The sequence below is a fragment of the Suncus etruscus genome, chromosome X (assembly GCF_024139225.1).
Source record: "Suncus etruscus isolate mSunEtr1 chromosome X, mSunEtr1.pri.cur, whole genome shotgun sequence".
NCBI classification, from domain to species: Eukaryota; Metazoa; Chordata; class Mammalia; order Eulipotyphla; family Soricidae; genus Suncus; species Suncus etruscus.
This window is the reverse complement of record NC_064868.1, coordinates 4,005,573-4,011,572: the sequence shown is the minus strand read 5'-3', so window position 1 is coordinate 4,011,572 and position 6,000 is coordinate 4,005,573.

The following is a 6,000-nucleotide window of genomic DNA, read 5'->3' as shown; positions in this document are numbered from 1 at the left end:
TTTTTAAGTTACACTGAATTAAAATACGAGCAAAATCAGCATCTTGCACTCATCATCACAGGGGTGATTGAGTCACCACTGAATTGGACAATTGACCTTGGGGAAAAATCTGCTAAGGAGAATATTTATATGGCTTTATGGCATGCTGCTTAGAGGTTACACATCACTTTCCTGTGGCCACTAGAACAAATTTAGTTTCCTAAGCAAACATGAGATGATTATCTTACAATTGTGGAAGGAGGTCAGATGTCTGAAATGAATCTTCCAGGCTGAAAGTGAGGTGTTGGCAGGCTGGTTCCTTCTGGAGGCTCTTGGGGAGAATCATCTTCCTTCCTGCACTCGGCAGCCTGCTAGGACCACCTGCATTCCTTGGCTCTGGACTCCTCACTCGTCTCCAAGCCAGCAGCTGAGCACCTTCAAACCTCCCTCTCTCTTGTCCCACTGCCTTCTATCTGACACGGGTTCCTGTGGGAAGAACGCCTTCGGGGTTACTTTAGGCCCACCTGCACAATCCCCAACCATCTCCCTCATCTAAGATCCTAAATACAGCTGCAAAGTCCCCTTTGAGAGATAAAGTAACAGGAAGGTCTGGAATTGGGTTCTGCTGTCTTTTGAGGATCTTTATTCAACTGCCACACAGAGCTAGAGAAAGAGCCATTTCACCCCGGAGCAATTGCAAACAAAACCTGGAGTAGGGGATCAGGATTGGGAAGGAGAAGCAGATGGGTGTCGTTTCTGAGAAGGCCCTTGGCAGCTCTTTGGTGGTCGGCTAACAAAGCATCATTACCTGCTTGGGTAAAAGGAAGGAACAAAGGATGGAATCAGGATGGATGCTTTCTGTGTCAAGTGTATCAGTCTTACATTTATAGACATCTGGTGGCAACTTTTCTTTGACTTTGAAATGATTCCCAAGTAAAAGATTAAACATCAAAATAGTAGGGGGTGAGGTTGGATACTTTAAAGAAAGGAGAATGAGATGTTGGGCTGTACGGATTCTAGTGGTTTAGGGAAGACTAAATGGCATTCTGGATGCCTGCTGTAGCAAGTCAGCCCCTGAAGAGGTTGACTGATGGTGGGATGGAGGATGAGGCCTTTCTCTTCCAGCTCGGAGCACGCGTCTGCCACCCTGTCTAGCCAACGGTTCTGAGGTGAAACGGCGGGTAAACAGCTCGCAGACAGTCAGGCTCGTGGAAATATTCGCTTTATTCGGTGGACAAGACTGAAATCCAAAGACTCAGCTTCAATTCCAGCCAAAAAGCCCCGGCCTTCCACAGACCCTTGTTTTTATCCCCCACAGTCAGGTACCACCCAATGGTGGGATCAGATACCAACCAATGGTGGAAGCAGAATCAGGTACTACCCTAGGGTGGGGGCAGAATGCCAGGTCACTCCCTAGGGTAGGGCACAATCACCAATCAGTTTAGGGTGAGTAACATAGTAGTCCCCCAAAATATTTACATACACAACAGCCTGCCACACAAAGTTGAGAGGCACACAGTTTGGAGCCTTCTTTTTTTTACTTTTCTTCATGGCATTATTTCTCCTGGAAAGTCAGATCCCATTAGAAAGCCATCTGATTGGTTGGTTGTATGAAAGAATTGGGAGACGATGTATGTGTAAAGGTTATTTTGGAATGGTTGAAACCATAGTGCAGCAGGTAAGGTGTGTTTTCCTTGTACATGGCTGACCCAGGTTCAATTCCCAGCATCCCATATGGTCCACCGAGCACCACCATGTGGAGTTGCTGAACACAGAACAAGGAGTAAACCTTGAATATCGCTACGTGTGACCCCACAACAAAACAAAGTTTCTGCTGGAATGATAGTTAGCCTTCTCTTTAGAGGAATAAGAATAGAAAGTCCAGGGCTGCTCATGCTTCTTAAATGCGGTTGCCTAAAAGAATTGTCTAAGGACCTTCAAGAAAGGCCCCGGGCCAGAGTGATAGCACGGTTCAATTCCCAGCATCTCATATGGTCCCCAGAGCCTGCCAGGAGCATTTTTGAGTGCAGAGCCAGGAGTAACCCCTGAGCGCTGCTGGGTGTGACCCCCCCTAAAAAAAAAGATAGGCCTGTTTCATAGGTCTGGGGCAAGGACTAAGAATTAGCATTTCTCACCATTTAAACAGCAATCTTTGGTGAGCAGTCCTGTGCCAGAGTAGGGGTACGTGGAAAACCAGATGAGAATCACTACTGGTGAGCATGGGGGACCATATGGGATGACAGGGATCAAATCTGTATCAGCTGTGTATAAGACAAATGTCTTACCTGTTCTACCATCTCTCTACCCCACTAAGATGGTAATATTTTTGATAGAAACAACCAATAACACTACCAATTACTTCCTAAGTAAAATGACACAGATGTCCTGCACTAACATGAGGTGCCATTGTCGGTGGCTTCCTGGAAGAAGCATTATTTTGGAAATTTAGGGAAGGTGCCATTTGGTGAACATATCCTCTTGGTAACTAGGGAGCCTGAAACCTGACACTTAATAGTATTTGATCCTAGGGCAGAAAGTCATGAATTATGAGGCAGCATTGCTCCTCTCCACTCCCTGCCTTTGAGGTGTGATCGAGACTGGATTGAGAAATCATCCTAAATTTTCAGGCATACACCCATATTGTTTCACAATTTTGTGATGTATGATTTACTCATCACAATTGGGACAAACAATGCCAATTCCTGCCATGATATTTAATCATGGGATGCAGAATATAAAATGGTTTTGAGCATATACTTTGGGCCCATTGTATTGGTTACAAATCCTAGCTCTGCTACTTCCTGACTCTGGAAACTTAACCCTCTGTTTCAGCTGCTAAATACACAAAGGCACCTCTGTCTCAATTAGTCTGGGTAGTTATAACCTAGAACCGTGACCTGGGTGTACTAAATAGCAGATAATTGACTTCTTCCAGTTTCAGAGATGGGGAAATACAAGATCTATGTGCCATCTAGTTTTTGTCTAGTTCATAGATGCCGATTTTTTTGTGCAAATAAAAAGATATTTGCCTGGGGCCGGGCAGTGGCGCTAGAGGTAAGGTGCCTGCCTTACCTGCGCTAGCCTTGGACGGACCACAGTTCGATCCCCCGGCATCCCATATGGTCCCCCAAGCCAGGAGCGACTTCTGAGCACATAGCCAGGAGTAACCCCTGAGCGTCACCGGGTGTGGCCCAAAAACCAAAAAAAAAAAAAAAAGATATTTGCCTCTATTTTGTTTTGTTTCTGAGTCATACCGAATGGTGCTCATGAGTTACTCCTGCCTTACTGCTCATGGATCACTCTTGTTGGGGGTTGGAAGAACCATATGTGATGTTGGAACTGAACCTGGCTTGGCTATGTGCAAGGCAAGCGCTCAACCTGTTGCATCATCTCTCTGGCCCTGCCTTATTTTGTATAAGGGCACTGGTCTCTCTTGCCCTAATCACCATCCAACAGCTCCACCATCACCTTAGGGAAGAGGATTTTGATAGTAACTTGGGGTAGCATATTTAACTGTAGCAGCCTCATTCTGAATCATTATGAGAAATCAAATTAAAGAATTGATACTTAAATCACTCAAATTCTAGCTCTTATGACTATTTGGGATGAATGGATGGATGCTTTTAGGGCCACACACAGCTCTGTGGTGGAGAGTCACATGCTGGGGGACCATGTTGTGCCAGAGATTAAACCACAGTTGGCCACATGCAAGGCAAGTGATATAGGAGAAAGAAATTAACTACCACCAATAGGAAAAAAGAGGACCAACTTTCTCTTCCTTGGAAGAAATGCACTTAACAATGCCTGTGGTAGTCACAGACATTCAAAAATTTAGAAGACTAATGTCAGCATCTTTAATAAGTCTCAGAATGTGACAATAACATCAATTAGAAAAAAAATAACAAATTGGGGGGAAAAAGCCTTAAATGTGGGCCTTTATATGTACCAAAAAGATGCTTTAAAATCACCTTCCTTCGTGCTGGAACCCCAGCAGGTAGGGCATTTGCCTGGCATGCAGTCTACCTGGGTAGACTACCTAGGTAGTCTACTAGTAACCCATATGGTTCCTTATGCTTGTCTGGAGTGATATCTGAGCATAGAGCTGCAAGTAACTCATGAGCGCCACTAGGTATGGCCTAAAAACCATAAAAAAAAAAAAGAAAGAAAAAGAAATATCATTTTCCTTGGGTCCTGAGAGATAGATCCGTGGCTAGGGTGCTTGCCATGCACTCACCTGTTATGGTCCTTGAAGCCTGTCAGGAGTAGCCTCTGAGTGTAGAGCCAGGAGTAAGCCCTGAGCTCTGCTGGGTGCGGTCCCAATAAGGAAACAAAAGAGCTCTTCCAGTATCTTCCAACATGCTTCGGGAGTGTCTGATGCTGCCAGATGGCTTTCCGCAGCGGTCTCCCCATTTGCACACTTCTGATCAGGCTATGAGAGTTGAAGCTGCTCCATTGCCAACACTTGGCATTGTTAGATGTTGCTATGTTTGCCAGTCTGGAGGTGTGAAATGGTCATTTCCTGTGGTTTAAAATTTCATTTACCCACTTACTAATGAGGTGGGGCACATTTTTATAAAGTAATTGGCCAGCTAGTATTTTTTTTTTGGAAAAATGCCTGCCTTCTGTTTATTGGCTCTTGGATGTTCTTTTTCTTATTAATCTATTGTGTTTACACCTTCATGATAATAATCCTTTGTTGCCGAGCCTGCCCTCGTGAAATCTTCTTAAGATGCACCTTGTTTTAATGACATTTTATAATCATCAGGCAAGTAGCTTTGTCTATGCTTTTGTCTCCTTGTTTATTAAGGACATTTTGGGATGCAGGTGAAGTCTTTTTATGTACCCCTGTCGGCTTGTTTTCTTTATGGTTTTTGTTTTTTTTGTGTGTTTTGTTATTTAGAAACCTCTCTCTCTTTCACACACACACACACACACACACACAGATTTTATGTTTCTGTCAGCATTTAATTTTATTCTGTTTTGGGCCACACCTGGCAGTGCTCAGGCCTTACTCCTGGCTCTGCAGTCAGGAATAACTCTTCGCGGGTTCAGGGAATCATACAGGGGTGGCAAAAAACAGCCTGGGTTGACCATGTGCTTGACCCTATCACAGCCCATTTTCCAGTATTTTCACTTTTACCTTCCATCTATAAACAGGCCTTTTGTTTCTTGGATGCTTCCTCCCCTGATGTAAGAAAGAGTCTGGGTTTCCTTTGTTTGCTTTTGGCTTTTCTGGATTGCTCTGAGCTGCGATGGCAGTTTGTTCCCCACAGTTTTTTCCTCACTTGTCCCAATACCCTTGATTAAATTGTCCACTCATTTCCCCATGCTTTGTGATGCATTTGTTGTCCCAGAGCAAACTGTTAATTTATTCATAAGCTTGTATCTGGGTCCAGCTTATTTTAGGGGACTTCGAGAAAGTGGTTACTGATGGCTGTGCCAAAAATGCTCTGTACAAAAGATATGCAGGTTGATTCAGTGTGCCAGGGCAGTTAAGTCTGCAGTATATTAGTATAATCACCAAAGGAAGATAAAATGCTTATCACATCTAGATTAAATGATTTTTTTCTATAATTCACTCTATGGTTTATTTGGGACATATCAGGTGATACTCAGAGGCCAGATCCCTGTTTAGGGTTGCTTCTGGGGATACTCAGAGGGACATACCATGCTAGAGCTCAAACCCCAGCCTCCTGCATGCAGAACATACTCCAGTCTTTTGAAGAGTTATCCCACAGTCTCTAGAACATATTTTTTTTATTTTGCCCCTCTCCCTTTCTTGTTTATATTGCAGTGCCTAATACTTACACACTTGGGTGCACTGTGACACGCACATGTAGTTTTTGGATCTCAATGGCATTGTCATTGGAGTAATAGTCAACATGGGAGGTGTCAGGGATTGAACTCGGGGTCTCACATATACAAGACAGGTGCTTTGCCACTGAACTTTATCTCTTTGTCCCTATAATCTAAACCATAAATTCAAACATTTAGATTAACCACTGAGTGACGTGGAACAGT